The sequence below is a fragment of the Leucoraja erinacea genome, chromosome 4 (assembly GCF_028641065.1).
Source record: "Leucoraja erinacea ecotype New England chromosome 4, Leri_hhj_1, whole genome shotgun sequence".
Lineage (NCBI taxonomy): Eukaryota > Metazoa > Chordata > Chondrichthyes > Rajiformes > Rajidae > Leucoraja > Leucoraja erinaceus.
Genome location: NC_073380.1, coordinates 56,781,398 through 56,798,377, shown reverse-complemented (window position 1 = coordinate 56,798,377; position 16,980 = coordinate 56,781,398).

Here is a 16,980-nt window from a genome sequence, read left to right as displayed (position 1 = left end):
GCAAAAAGGTCTGTACATGATTATAATCAAGCTGTCCGCAGTGTACAGATAAAGGGTAAAGGTACAGCATTTAGTTGTAATCTTCCTGAAGAAGGGTTCAGAACTGAAACATCGCCCATCCTCTTTCTCCAAAGACGCTGAGTTAATCCAGCTTTTTGTGTCATTCTTAGGTATAAGCCAGCAACTGCAGTTCCTTGTTTCTGAACTAAATGCCCAGACTGATGGAGCCAAACATGCTAACCTGTGTCCTCACTTTCAGGGAACTATATACCTGTACCCCAAGGTCTCTCTCTGACCTTCAACACTCCCCAGAGCCCCACCATTCACAGAGTAAGTCCTGCCCTTGGTTTAACTTCCAAAAATGTCTTGCTTTGCACCTGCTGGTGAATGCAAAGAGACGGGCATTGTGCAATGACTGTAACAAATCACTCAGTTCTCTGCACAAAACCAGTCTGAGGGGAAAAAGGGATCGTCCGGGCTTGTATTCACTGGAATTTAGAAGGACGAGAGGAGATCTTGTAGAAACATAGAAGATTCTTAAACTATTGGACAGGCTAGATGCAGGCAAACTGTTCCTGATGTTGGGGGAGTCCAGAACCAAGGGTCACCATTCAAGAAAAAGGGGTAGGTAACCCATTTAGGACTGAGATGAGGATAAACGTCTCCTCCCAGAGAGCTGTGAATCTGTGGGATTTTCTGCCACAGAAGGCAGTGGAGACCAATTCACTGGATGTTTTCAGGAGAGAGTTAGATTTAGCTCTTAAGGCTAAAGGAATCAAGGGATATGGGGAAAAAGCAGAAAGAGTACTGATTTTAGATGATCAGCCATGATCATATTGAATGTGATGGCTCCGGTGCTGGCTCGAAGGACAACATGGCCTACCTTGGCACCTTTTTTTTTTTTTTCTCTAACTAAATAACTATTTAATATTTATCCAGGGTTCATTTTTTATTTTTTTTTAAGCAAGTCAATTAACTCTGACAACAGGCCAGCTCTCCTTGAGAAATCTATATTTATATCCTGCCTTTAAGGAAGTAATGCAGCACAAAGTGCTTTTCAAGAGCAAATGTAATCTCAAGACTTGTAGCATCATGTTATTATCATGATAACAGTAATATTAATGTAGGTGCCCAACTTCCAGATCAAGAGGTACATTTGTAGGAGGGGAACGTCGTAAGGTAAAGAGGTGTTGGAAAAAAATTCCTGAGATGGCGAATTAAGCTGCTTAAGGCAGAGCTGCCTAAGGTGGAGCGATTAAGTTCAGGGCCGAGGGAGATATCATAACTGGCGAAGCAGTAACATGGGACTGGAGGAGATTAGAGAGAAAAAACCCATTTCACAAAGAGGGTAGTGGGTATATGGAATAAGCTGCCAGAGGAGGTAGTTGAGATCACTCCCTGCGCAACTCATAGTCATTCAGCATGGAAACAGGCCTTTTGGCCCAACTTGCCCATGCCAACCAACATGCCCCATCTGCACAATTAAACTGTGATCCCTGGTTCCGTACTCCCGCAACATCGGGAACGTTTTTCCTGCATTAAGCCAGTCCAATTCCTTAAGAATGTTATATGTTTTTATAAGATAGCCTCTCATGCTTTTAAATTCGAATGAATTCGAGCCCAGTCCATCCATTCTTTCATCATTTGTCAGTCCCGCCATCCTGTCTCACCAGGGCCCTGTACAACTTCAGTAGGATCTCCTTGGTCCTATACTTAAATCCTCAAATCCTCTCACTATGAAAATGTAGGTGACTTAAAAATTCAGGAGTAATAAGGGATGGGGAATAACTACAGGTGAGGTTATCCACTTTGGTATTAAAAAGAGGAAGGCAGATTACTATCTAAATGGCATCAAGTTGGGAAAAGGGGAAGTACAACGGGATCTGGAGGTCCTTGTTCATCAGTCTATGAAAGTAAGCATGTAGGTATAACAGGCAGTGAAGAAAACGAATGGCATGTTGGCCTTTATAACAGGAAGAGTTGAATATAGGTGCAAAGAGGTCCTTCTGCAGTTGTACAGAGTCCTAGTGAGACCGCGCCTGGAGTAATATGTGCAGTTTTGGTCCCCTAATTTGAGGATGGACATTCTTGCTATTGAGGGAGTGCAGAGTAGGTTTACAAGGTTAATTCCCGGGATGACGGGACTGTCATATGCTGAGAGAATGGAGCAGCTGGGCTTGGACAATCTGGAGTATAGAAGGATGAGACGAGAGCTTATTGAAACAAATAAGATTGTTAAGGGTTTAGACACGCTAGAGGCAGGAAACATGTTCCCGATGTTGGGGGAGTCCAGAACCAGGGGCCACAGTTTAAGAATAAGGGCTAAGCTATTTAGAACGGAGACGAGGAAACACTTTTTCTCAGAGAGTTGTGAGTCTGTGGAATTTTCTGCCTCAGAGGGCGGTGGAGGCTGGTTCTCTGGATACTTTCAAGAGAGATCTAGATAGAGCTCTTAAAGATAGCAGAGTCAGGGGATATTGGCAGAAGGTACGAACGTGGTACTGATTGGGGAGTCTTCAGCCATGATCACATTGAATGGCGGTGCTGGCTTGAAGGGCCGAATGGACTACTCCTGCACCTATTTTCTATTGTCTACAGGTATTAGGAGCAATAACATTCAACAACTTCCTGAAAATGAAACAAGAATAAAAATTTTAAGTACTTCAAAAAGAGCAGATGAGTATGTTGTTGAGTATTTTACAAGGATGTTACCAGGACTCGAGGTATAGGGGGAGGTTGGGCACGCTAGGACTTTATTCCTTGGAGTGTACGACGATGAGGGGTGATCTTGTAGAGGTGTACAAGATCATGAGCTTAATAGAAAGGATGGATACAGTCTTTTACCCAGAGTAGGGGAATCAAGAATCATTTAATAGGAACCTGAGGGACACCTTTTTCACTCAGGGTGGGTATATGGAATGAGTTGCCAGAGGATCCAGTCAAGGCAGGTACTATAACACCATTTAAAAGACATTTGGACAGGTACGTTCATAGGAAAGGGTTAGAGGGATATGGGGTAAACACAAGCTGGTGGGGACTACCGTAAATGGGCAGCTTGGTTGGCATGGCTGAGTTGGGCTGAAGGGCCTGTTTCCATGCTATATGGCTTTATCAGTAAATATAGGAGATCTGTTGAAAGTTTGTACATAACTCATCTGTTTATGGGAGCTTGCTATGTTCCCCATTTACCACACACCAAATGTGATGTCACTCTATGTGCATCTCATAGGTTCTCAAGCACTCTAGGATATCATTTAATTTTGTTTAGTTTAGAGATAGAGCATGGAAACAGGCTCTTTTGTTCACTATTGATTATCGATCACCCATTCACACTAGTTCTATGTTATAGAAACATAGAAACATATAAAATAGGTGCAGGAGTAGGCCATTCAGCCCTTCGAGCCAGCACCGCCATTCAATATGATCATCTGATCAAACCCAGAATCCCATCCCTGCCTTCTCTCCATACCCCCTAATCCCTTTAGCCACAAGGACCACATCTAACTCCCTCTTAAATATAGCCAATCAACTGGCCTCAACTACCTTCTGTGGCAGAGAATTCCACAGATTCACCACATCTGTGTAAAAAATGATGTTCTCATCTCGGTCCTAAAATACTTCCCTCTAATCCTTAAACTGTGACCCCTAGTTCTGGACTTGCCCAACATCGGGAATAATCTTCCTGCATCTAGCCTGTCCAACCCCTTAAGAATTTTGTAAGTTTCTATAAGATCCCCCCTCAATCTTCTAAATTCTAGCGAGTACAAGCCGAGTCTATCCAGTCTTTCTTCATTTGAAAGTCCTGACATCCCAGGAATCAGTCTGGTGAAACTTCTCTGTACTCCCTCTATGGCAATAATGTCTTTCCTCAGATTAGGAGACCAAAACTGTAAACAATATTCCAGGTGTGGTCTCACCAAGACCCTGTACAACTGCAGTAGAACCTCCCTGCTCTTATACTCAAATCCTTTTGCTATGAATGCTAACATACCATTTGCTTTCTTCACTACCTGCTGGACCTGCATGCCTACTTTCAATGACTGGTGTACCATGACACCCAGGTCTCGTTGCATCTCCCCTTTTCCTAATCGGCCACCATTCAGATAATAGTCTACTTTCCTGTTTTTGCCACCAAAGTGGATAACCTCACATGTATCCACATTATACTGCATCTGCCATGCATTTGCCCACTCACCCTCTTTCTCATTTACTCCCTACACACTAGGGGCAATTTACATAGGCTAATTATCCTACACTTTTAGACTTTGGAGAGACAGCACTTTGGGATGTGGGAAGAAATCGGAGCCCACGGAGGAAACCCACGCGGTCACAGGGAGAATGTGCAAACTCCATACAGGCAGCACCCGGGTCTCTAGGGCTGCGAGGTGGCAGCACTTCCAGCTGCAACACTGTGCCATCCTGAAAGTGAAATGAGTGCTGCTCCACAAGAAAACAAGACCTTTTCTCTGCCTTTAATATCAGAATGTCCCCAAAATTTGGCGTTGAGGACCTTTGATGCAGTAAAACCTGGGTATCCCTCCCAAAACCAGAACACAGTGTATCAGAAGTCATGGGATATTACACTGCAGTAACCACATAACCATATAAACCATATAACAATTACAGTACGGAAACAGGCCATCTCGGCCCTACAGTCCGTGCCGAAGATGCAAAGATTTTTCCCCTTTGGGGAGTCCCACCAAGGGGTCACAGCTTAAGGATCATACCATAACCCTTTTTTCCCAGAGAGTGGTGAATCTCTGGAACTCTCTGCCACAGAGGGTAGCCTGAGGCCAGTTTTGGCTATATTTAAGAGGGATACCAACGAACCTGCCTCCATCAGACTTCCAGAAGGCAGGTACGGGATACTCATTCCACACCAGCCATGACCACTATCGGTGCAGGCTCGAAGAAGAATGGCCTACTCCCCTAATTTCATGTTTCTATTAAGTCCGTGCCGAAAACTTCTTTTCCCCTTAGTCCCCTGCCTGAACTCATACCATCCTCCATTCCCTTCTCATCCATATGCCTATCCAATCTATTTTTAAATGATACCAATGATCCTGCCTCCACCACTTCCACCGGAAGCTCATTCCACACCGCTACCACTCTCTGAGTAAAGAAGTTCCCCCTCATATTACCCCTAAACTTCTGTCCCTTAATTCTGAAGTCATGTCCTATTGTTTGAATCTTCCCTATTCTCAAAGGGAAAAGCTTGTCCACATCAACTCTGTCTATCCCTCTCATCATTTTAAAGACCTCTATCAAGTCCCCCCTTAACCTTCTGCGCTCCAGAGAATAAAGACCTAACTTATTCAACCTATCTCTGTAACTTAGTTGTTGAAACTCAGGCAACATTCTAGTAAATCTCCTCTGTACTCTCTCAGTAGCTGAGGGCAAGCTTATCAATCATTTGTGACTTTCAAAGTCCTGGCAAAAATCCTTGCTATTAATAATAAATGGTCTGGGTGATTCAGATTGCAACTAAATCGGTAGCTATTAGTCTCCAATGTAACATAGAGACAGAGGTTATTGAGACAGGTCTGTCTTTGCAAGTAGCAGTATATATTGAAAATCCCCTCACATAATCCAGTAGGAATAGGTCAGAGCAAGCTAAGGGGAGGATTTGGTGACTATATACGTCCACCACCAATTTTCCGACACCCATGGTTCCAGAGCCTTTCCGGATTATCCATTTTGCCGGACCAAGAGAGGTCACGGCCTCTGAGAGGAGTCCAACTGTACCGGAACGGTCCGCCTAGGCCAAGATACCGGACCGCAAAGTCGGCATCGGAAGTCGGCTATGGGAACCGATCTGCCAGGCCAGAGTTCCAGAGCCCCGGTAACAGGGGGCAAATTTGATCCGCTGATTGGCCGCGGAAGTCCCGATGTGGTCGGAATCAGCCCCCTCATCCACATTATGGGGGGAATTTCCAGGGGGGATTTGGTACTGCGCTCTCGTAATTTTATCCGGATTGAAGGAGGTGCCAGACCACCAGTTGCCGGAAAATCAGTGGTGGACCTGCAGTGCGTCATAAAGGATCCTCACAATACTAGGGTAAGAAGGACAATCTGCTTGGTGAGGGATTTAGATGCGTACTACAGAGTAGGCTGGACCACATTAAGTGACTGCTGTGAGCCTGTAAATCATGGTACAGTGGCATAATGGCAGTGGTAGAGCTGCTACCTTACAGCGCCAGAGACCCGGGTTCCATCCTGACCACGGGTGCTGTCAATGGGCCGAATGGCCAAATTCTGCAGGGCAGGGAAGCTCCCGTCCTTGGCCAGGCTGACATACGACTCCAGACTCAGACAATAGACAATAGACAAAAGGTGCAGAAGTAGGCCTTTCGACTCTTTGAGCCAGCACCGTCATTCAATGTGATCATGGCTGATCATCCACAACCTTCTCTGCCACAGAAGGTAGTTGAGGTCAGTTCATTGGCTATATTTAAGAGGGAGTTAGATATGGCTAAAGGGATCAGGGGGTTTGGAGAGAAGGCAGGGATGGGATACTGAGTTGGATGATCAGCCATGATCATATCAAATGGCGGTGCAGGCTCGAAGGGCCGAATGGCCTACTCCTGCACCTATTTTCTATGTTTCTATGTCTATGTTTCTAATTAGTGATGGACTACAATTGGCAACTTTGTCAGTGGCATCTGACACTGAGCAGCACAGTGGTGCAGGGGTGGAGTTGCTGCAACAGAGATCCAGGTTCAATCCTGACTACGGGTGCTGTCTGTATGATGTTTGTACATTCTTGCTGTGATCTGCTTAGGTTTTCTCTGGGAGCTCCAATGTCCTCTCACACTCCAAAGACGTACAGGTTTGCAGGTTAATTGGCTTCAGTAAAATTGTTCCTATTGCATACGGGGTGATCGCTGGTCGGCGCAGACTCGGTGGGCCGAAGGTCCTATTTCAGCCATGATCATATTGAATGGCGGTGCAGGCTCGAAGGGCCGAATGGCCTACTCCTGCACCTAATTTCTATGTTTCTATGTTTCAACACTGATCTCTGAGGTCTAAAGTCTAAATTTCTAAAATATCAGTAAGGGTGCTGGTCAGTGCATAGGCAGAATTGGCTGTAAAGTTCATAACGTTCATAAATTCTAGGAGTAGAATTAGGCCATTTGGTACATCAAGTCTACTCTGCCATTCAATCATGGCTGATCTAGCTCTCCCTCCTAATCCCATTCTCCTGCCTTCCCCCCATAACCCCTGCTACCCGTACTAATCAAGAATCTATATGCCTTTGCCTTAAAAATACACATTGACTTGGCCTCCACAGCCATCTGTGGCAAGGAATTTCACTGATTCACCACCGTCTGGCTAAAGATTACTGTTCACAGTCAGGATACAAGACTGATTTGATGTCAGCACTGATATTTTGGACCTCTGTCTTGCTGCTAATGCATCATTTATTTCTCACTGTTGGAGATAAGTAACGGGAAAGAGACCAAAAATAGGGATCGTTAAAAGTTTATCAATGGTTGAAAAATGTCATAAATTCATTAGTTCCAGGAGCAGAATGAGGCCACTCGGCCCATCAAGTCTACTCCACCATTCAATCATGGCTGATCTATCTTTCCCTCTCAACCACAATCTCCTGCCTTTGCCCAATAACCCCAGACACACTTAATGGTCAAGAATCTATCAATCTCAACCTTAAAAATGTCCGGTGATGGCCTCCATAGCTTCTGTTGCAATGAATTCCACAGATTCACCACCCACTGACTAAAGAAATTCCTCCTCATTTCCTTTGTAAAGGTACGTCCTTATATGCTGTGGTCTCTGGTCATAGAGACTCCCACTAATTTGGTGCTGATTGATACTTGCTGAGTTTTTTTTTAATATTCTATGTGCTTTCTGCTTTCTTTGAAGTTGCTGAACAAATTGAGATGTGTTCAATAGACCCTGGAAAGCAAAATAACCACAGGTGATAGAAATCTGAAATAAAGCAGAAAATGCTGGTTAGGCAACACCTGTGGGGTGAGAAACAATAATAGAACAGTATAGCACGGGAACAGACCCTTCGGCCCACAATATCTCTGCCGAATACGATGCCAAGACCAACGCATATCTGTAGACACAAAGTGCTGGAGTAACTCAACGGGTCAGGCAGCATCTCTGGTGAAAGAATAGTTTCGAGACGAGACCCTTCTTCAGACTGCGTCACTGTGTCGCCACCATTGTGCTGTTCTTGATTGGAAAGGGTTCAAAAGTTATGGGGAGAAGGCAAGAGAATGGGGTTGAGAGGAAAGATAGATCAGCCATGATTGAATGGCGGAGTAGATTTGATGGTATGAAGGCAGAGGAGATTAATTTAATTTGGCATCATGTTCGGCACAGACATTGCAGGTCGAAAGACCTGTTCCGGTCCTGTACTGTCCCATGTTCTGTCTTGTATACCTGAGGCACCATGCACTTACCTTTGAACAAGGCACACTGATGAGCTAGCGTAGCGTAGCTCAGATATGCCAAGGCCCAGACTATCGATCTGTCGGCATGTCTGAATTCCAGCATAGCAGCCAGAAGACTGAATTATTCACTTTCATTTATTAATTAATTGAATCTAAAACTGTCAATATTAGCCCAGGACTTTTTCTTCTTCTTGCGTATGGCGTGCACAGTCTAAAGTTGTAGGACAACTTGTTCTATTTGATTGTGCACAACAGGTTGATTGCATTCATCGAAACAGGGCGGACCACATGAAGGTTGCAATCTCCCACCTCATTAGCCCAGGTGACCCTGAAACTAGGATATCAGTAAAAGGACCACAGGGCTCCTATCAAGTAGTTCAATCTACCTACCAAATTGTGAAAGGCCTGGATTGAGTGGACATAAAGTGGATGTTTCCACTGGTGGAAGAGTCTGGGACCATAGTCTCAGATAAAAAGGACCTGCCTTAGAATGAAGATGAGGAGGAGAGGGTGGTGAATCTGTGGAATTTGCCACAGAGGGCTGTGGAGGCCAAGACAATGGGGTTTTTTAAAGCAGAGATTGATAGGTTCTTGATTAGCAGTTTCAAAGGTTACGGGAGGAAAGCAGGAGAATGGGGTTGAGAGGGAAAAATAGATCAACCATGATTGAATGGTGGAATGTTTGAATGGTCCAAATGACCTAATTTTGTTCATATATCTTATGATTTTATAAGTATGATCATACTTCACGGCAGGGAATCCCCTGTCCTTGGTCAGGCCAGCATTTGACTACAGACTCACAGCAATGCAAGTTGACTCAACTGCCCTCTGAAAGGGTCAAGGAAGCCACTGAGTCGCGATGGACTACAATTGGCATCTTTGCCAGTGGCATCTAACATTGGGTGGCACAGTGGCGCAACGGTAAAATTGCTGCCTTACAGCATCAGAGACCCGGGTTCGATCCTGACTATGGATGATGTCTGTATGGAGTTTGCCCATTCTCCCTGTGACTGAGTGGACTTTCTCCGGGAGCTCTGGCCTTTGTCCACCCATTATTTAATCGAATTTGCATCACCTGTATCCACCTATCACTTGCTAGGGCTAGGTTTGTCCCACCCCTCACCTCTCTTTTCCAGTTTTCTCTCTCGCCCCCCCCCCCCCCTTCTACAATCAGTCTGAAGAAGGGTCCTGACCAAGTTGTCCACAGTTGCTGCCTGACCCATTGAGTTGCTCGAGTAGTTTCTGTTTTGGCTGCAATTTGATGATTGTTTTCTCAATCCTGGAAAAACAGCTGACCGCACAAAGCTTATCTCCATCGATCTGCCTGCACCCCTGGCTATCACCCACATCCCTGTGACCAACCTGCACATAAATGCATCCCTGCAACATCAATATTCATGTAAAATTTACACAGGCCACTGAAATGACCAGCTTAAGGTATTGAGTAGATTTGGTTCAACCATTTGCTGCAGTCCTTTAAAGCCTGAATTAAAAGAGTCCCGACTGAATTAAATTAATTTTAGTGTGGAAATACAGCGCAGAAACAGGCCCTTCGGCCCACCAAGTCCGCACCGACCAGCGATGCCTGCACACCAACATTGTCCCATACACACTAGGAACAATTTATAATTTTACCAAGCCAATTAACCTACAAACGTTTGGAGTGTCTTTGGAGTGTGGGAGGTAACAGGAGCCCCCAGAGAAAACCCACGCAGGTCACGGGGAGAACATGCAAACTCCATTCAGACAGCACCCGTAGTCAAGATTGAACCCAGGTCCCTGGCGCTGCACGGAAGCAACTCTACTGCTGTACTATGGCAGTGGGCAAAATTACTGTGGAGCTTCCTCAGAGAATTTGTACAAACATATGGTAAACCCTGAATATATCAGGGACCCCCTTATGGCGTGTTTCATTTATAGTGGATGGATCCACTGATCGTCACCGCCAGACTGGGCTGTTGACATCACCCCCTGCCTGCACCGCCTCCCCGGCTGCTTGCAGTCTGGACCCACTGCCGTCATTGCCAGCACACACAGTTCCCTTGGCCACTACCGTCACCGACACCACCACAACTGACCCTTGCCTGTACTCCAGATGCCTGCGGGCCACGACCAATGATTCTGCCAAACCTCGCCTCAACTCACCTGGATTCCAGGCCTAGGAAGTCTGAGGATGGGTCTCAGTCCAACACGTCATCTATCCATGTTCTCCACAGATGCTGCCTGACCCTGCCTGATGCTGCAGTTCTTTGCTTCTACTACTTATACAATGATAATTCCTCAGTAATCCCTGAGAGTCATAGAATCATACAGCACGGAAACTGGCCCTTCAGTTCAACTAGCCACGCCGACCAACAGTCCCAACTGCTTGTATATGGCTCATATCCCTCTAAACCTGTCCTATCCATGTACGTCGCCAAATATCTCTTAAATGTTATGTCTCAACTACTACCTCCGATAGCTTTCATTACACCCATCACCTTCTGTGTGAAAAAGTTACCCCTCAGGTCCTGATTAAATCTTTCCCCTCTCACCTTTGGCCTATGTCCTCTGGTTCTTGATTCCCCTACATCTAACCCTATCTATTCTCCTCATATCTATGGGGTGTCTGGTGGGTTTGGTTTATATAAGATGACAACTGTTAACTTCTGAGAGTCTTTTCCAAGCACAGAAAAACAAAAAATAGTGGAATTACGAAAGTATTATTCAGAAGATGATGAAACGTCCCGCCACTCATGAAAAAAAGATTTCCATAAAATCGCGGGAAAAAATACACACAATTTGGTTCCAATCAAACTTTTAAGCCAACTGTCACATACAAAGACTCACTTTATTTCCAGGGAAGCAATACTCTCGAGAAGGAAATGTTATTTCTATTCTTCTTGTGTATTCCTTTAGCACAATGCAGAGATTTCTAAAATATGGATGAATTAATCCGTCACAAGCAAGAAAAAAATGACGACCTCTCATTCATCAACAGCGTCTTGAAACCATGGTTTTACAGGTAACTCAGGAGAAAAGTATTGCTTTTAAAAATGTTTTAAATGACACACACACACACACACAACAAACACATCGCAAAGATGGGGGCCAAGGAAAGTGGGGGAGCGCTGTCTGAAATTCATACCCGCGATGAAGAGGAAGGTAAAAGACGGCTGCCACAGTGTATGATGTCCTTTAGAGAGCACGGAGTGGAGGGGGGGGTGGGGGGGAGAGAAGGGAGGAGAAGGGTAGAGAGGGGGAGAGAGGGGGTGAGAGTGGGAGAGAGGGGGAGAGAGGGGGAGCGAAGGGGTGAGAAGGGGTGAGAAGGGGTGAGAATGGGGGGAGAAGGAGTGGAAACACTTTTAAGAAGTAAAATAAAGTTTAGTGGGCGTTTTACCTACCGGTCGATTTTCCTTGGTCCTGAAAATTCCAATGAGCCAATCAAAATGCCCGGTCAGCGAAGGAGAATCCCTACGGCTGCCCTCGACTGCCTGTAACTAAATAGTGACCCCACTCTGCTGCACTACTAGTTCAAAAGAACCACGCCAACCGAATTTTTCCATGACCTAGCTGAGGCCGCGAATATGCGGGAACTTCCCTCGAGCATGAAGGAGAGTTCCAGTGACCTCATGGGACCTCCTAGAGCCACGTGTCGACCATGCTGCGAGTTTGAGTCGAGAGCAAACTCTTCTAAACTCACAGATTAGGTCGCCGCAGTGGGACAGCCCCTTAAGGAACGAGCTGTCGGAGGAGATAGTTAAGGCAGGTACTATTGCAAGATTTAAGAAACCTTTACAGTGGACACGTCCGTGGATAGGACAGGCTAAGGGGGGTATGGGCTAAATGCAGGCAGGTGGGACTAGTGGAGATGAGGCATGTTGGCTGGTGTGGGCAAGTTGGGCCAAAGGGCCTCTTCTCATGTTGTAAGACTCTATGACTACAGGTGCACAACCTTTTATCCGAAGATCCAAATAACGAAAACCTCCGAATAGCGGACATTTTTTCGGTCCTTGAAGAAAGGTCCTTGAAAACGTTCACCGAGGGCGGCCCGCAGAGGTGACAGCGGAACCTCCGGTCGGTCCTCGAAGAAAGGGGAACTAAATCCCCATTCATAAAAGAGAAGGTGAGGGTATATTGCACGGGAGGGTTAATAATTGACAATATGCTGCTACCTCCCCGCTGAGTTAAAAAGTTCCCACGGTAGACTCACTATACACAGTGTATCGTGAGTCTTGCGTGGGAACTTTTTAACTCAGCGTGCAGGCAGCAGCAGATTGTCGCTCCCTTCAGTTTCACCCCACCTACACCCCTCTGCTTCCCGGCCATGTGTGTGACCCCGTGTGACCCCCATCCCTCCCCTCTCCAGCTCCCCGCTCATTGCACCGGCGCGGGGGCTTTGTACTGTCTTCACGTCGGCGATGACAGCAGCACAGTGCCAGTCACCGGAGACGTCAGGACCAACAGAACACCGACCCCAGGCCCACTGCAAGCACGGAGATCCCAGAGACCCACAGCCAGCAGCAGCCCAGCCCAGCCCCGCTCCAACTACAGAGGAACCTGGGTTGCAGATGACGGGGCGCAGCTCAGGGCGTCGTAGGGGGCCATCGGGGAGTGGGTTCCTGTTGGTCCTGACATCTCCGGCCACCTGCTATCCTCTGGGAACTGTACCGCCCTTGCAGGAGAGTGGGGTTGTTTGCAGTTGCAGAGGGAGGGGGCAAGGGCGGTACAGTTCCCAGTCTCAGCTCCAGTCCAGGGGGGTGGCCGGAGATGTCAGGACCAACGGGACACCGACCCCCAAGCCCACTGCAAGCACGGAGATCCTAGAGACCCACAGCCAGCAGCAACTCCAGCCCAGCCCCGCTCCAACTCCAGAGGAACACGTAGGGGCAGAAACTGATGGTGTGCAAGGTACGTCTTGTTCTTGGGGTGGCGGATGAGGGGGCGCAGCTCGGGCTGTGGGAAAACTGCCACTTGTCGCCGTAGCGGCCCATCGGGGAGAGGATTCCTCTGGAGTTGGAGGGGGAGGGGGGTATTGTGCTGTTTGATCGCCCCCTGCTATCCCAGGGACAGGGAGACACAGCGGCTTTTTAGACTGGTGGGCAATCACTTCCAAAGTTCTGACCACACAGTCAGTACACCTCTCCTACACTGCATTTCATACAAACATTTATTCTGCAAGAATAAACTACATTGGCCGCCCGCATGTAGCCCCGCTAGCTAGGGTGACATGAGTGCGAGAGGTGATTCAATGCTGCGGGCACATTTACAAATTCAGGAATTCATTCAACACACTGCATTTCATACAGACATTTATTCTGCAAGAAAAAACGACATTGAAGACTCAAACTCGCGACCGAGTAACTGCCGGGATCAAGGCGCAAACTCGCGACCTTGCGGATATGAGCCGAGCACTCTACCACAGCCAGCCATTAAAATCTACGCTAAAAAATTTCCATTCCGAAGGCCGACAAATTCTGAATTACGTAAAGTGTCTGGTCCCAAGGCTTTCGGATAAAAGGTTGTGCACCTGTATGACTAATTTCAGGCATATTCATGCTAATATTGCAATGTTTTGAATATATCTAGAATACTCAATTGCATTTATGGCTTCTTAAAACACATTGTTCTATTCTTCCCTTCAGCCCATTACGATTTATTAGTTCTTAATGTTCTGCCATAATCTATTCCCACTTCCAGATGGCAACAATTTCCTTCCAACGGTTTTTGGCCAAATTTGTACTTTCCTTTCTCTCGGCTCTGCTTGCCAACCAAGCATTTCCTGGAATACATTGACATTTCGATTCCTGTTTGCACTAGTCTTTCAAAGCCCACAGGACCAAATCTATCAAGGATATAAAAAAACGTCCATCAATTCTCTGCGCAAATGCAATCCAGTGAATGATATTTAATGATATTTACTCCATTTCCCTATTGAGGCTTCCTGGTCCAGACACTCAAGGGCATTTGACACAGAAACAATGGCAAAGTGATGAATTATAGACTTTAAACCAAACAAAACAAAAATACTGAAGATGGGCACAAAGTGCTGGAGTAACTCAGTGGGTCAGGCAGCATCTCTGGAGAAAAAGGATGGGTGACGTTTCGGGTCAGGATACTTCTTCAGATGGAAAGTAGAGGGGAGGGACCTGGAGGTTAGAAAAGGCCCAGAACAAATTGGAGCCGGCAACAGATGACTAAGGAAGGGTGGAGCCAACAATAGTCCATTGCTGGCTGGGGTAGAGGTGATAATGAAGGGATACAAGGATGCGAACAGCGGAACTATTAGGACGTCTAGGGTTGGGGAGGGAAGGAATACAAGGGTTACTTGAAATTAGAAAAATATATGTTCATACCACTGGGGTGTAAGCTGCCCAAGCGGAATATGAGGTGCTGTTCCCCTCATTTGCGTGTGGCCTCACTCTGACAATGGAGGAGGTCCGGCCAGAAAGGTCAGTGTGGGAATGGGAAGGAGAGTTCAAATGTTTGTTAACCGGGAGATCGCATAGGCCAAGGCGGACTGAGCGCAGGTGTTCATCGAAACGATTGCCCAATCTGAGCTTGGTCTCACCGATATATAGGAGCCCAAAACCGAGGACACCGGATACAGTAGATGAGGCTACATAGGAGGTGCAAGTGAACCTCTGCCTCACCTGAACGGACTGTCGGGGTCCCTGGATGGAGTCGAAGGAGAGGTATAAGGACAGGTGTTGCATCTCATGTGATGAATATATTGCACTGTCATATTATTAACATGGACCCCATGCACAGAAAAGAGAGCAAGGCTTCACTAATCTTAATGCAGAATGCAGAACAAGCATTTTGTTTAAGGGACGCAAATTGGACACAAATACTAGTCCACATGCAACACCCACTCCCATCATAGGGAATAAGTTGGTCAGATGACAACGGCGGCACAGTGGCACTGCAGTGGAGTTGCTGCCTTACAGCACCAGAGACCCGGGTTCGATCCTGACTACGGGTGTTGTCTGTATGGAGTTTATACATTCTCTGTGAAACCGGGTGGGTTTTCTCCAAGTGCTCCTGTTTCCTCCCACACGCCAAAGCCATACAGATTGACAGGCTAATTGGTTCTGGAAATTGTAAGTTGTCCCTATTGTGTAGGATTGGGCTAGTGTACAGGGATCGCTGGTCAGCACGGACTCGGTGGGCTGAAGGGCCTGTGTCTATGCTGTATCTCTGAAGGCTAAAGCCTCTTCACAGGAGCCAATTAGCCTTCCGACCCCAGGTTTTTGTGATTCAATTCAATGATACCTTATTGTCACATATACCTAGGTACAGTGCAGTGCACACAACCTGGTGAGCAAAACAATGCATTGCACTGTACCTAAGTATAGGTGACAATAAAGTATAATTGTAGCACCCCTCACCTAGGCAGTACACTGTACGCTTTGGTGCCAACATAGTCACAGAAGTTCACTGAACAGTCCTATCTATTGCCCCTTATATCAGCACCCCCTCCCCGCCCCGGCAGACCCCTCTTCGTTCTCAGCGGCCCCTGCAGGGAGAACATGCAAACTCCATACAGACAGCGCCCGAGGTCAGGATCAAACCTAGATCGCTAGAGTTGAGAGGCATTATCATTAATCCTAAACTAGAGGGTATATTGGACATAAAACATAAATCAGTACAGCACAAGAAAAGGCCCTTCGGCCCACAATGTCTATACCGATCGTGATGCTAAGACCAACTCTTACCTGCCGGCTAATGTTCCATATCCTTCCATTCCCAACCTAACTATAAGCTTAAGGGGAGATTTTAGTGGAATCTCAGGTGCATCTTTTTCACTCAGAGAGCAGTCCATACCTGAAATGAGCTGCCACAGGAAGCCGATACAATTATAATTTTTTAAAAGCAATTGGACAGATATATGGATAGGAAGGCCTTAGAGGGATATGGGCCAAATAGAACAAACACAAAAGGCCAACTCAATAGTCATGGACAAACTGGGCCAGAGAACCTGTTTCTAAACTCTACACCTCTATGGCTCTATGTGAAACAAGGAACTGCATATGCTGGTTTCCACAAAAAGACACAAAGTGCTGGGGTAACTCAGCAGGAGAGAGGGCGTTTAGTTTAGTTTAGGTTTGAGATACAGCATGAAAACAGGCCCTTCGTCCACCCAATCAGCGGTCACCCATACACTAGCACTATCCTACACACTAGGGACAATTTACAGAAGCCAATTAACCTACAAACTTGCACGTCTTTGGAATGTGGGAGTAAACCAGATCACCCAGATAAAACCCACACAGTCACAGGGAGAACATACAAACTCCATGCAGACAGCACCTATAGTCAGGATTGAACCCGGATCTCAGGTACTGTGAGGCAGCAAGTCTACTGCTGCACCACTGTGTTGATACTCTGTCATCCTGACATTTTTGGAGACCATGTCTGAAGAAGGGTCCCAACCCGAAACGTCATCTGTACATGTTCTCCAGAGATGCTGCCTGACCTGCTGAGTTACTCCAGAGTCATTCTACAGCTAAAGATAAACACAAAATGTTCAGCAAGTCAGGCAGCATCTCTGGGGACAAAGGAATAGTGATGTTTC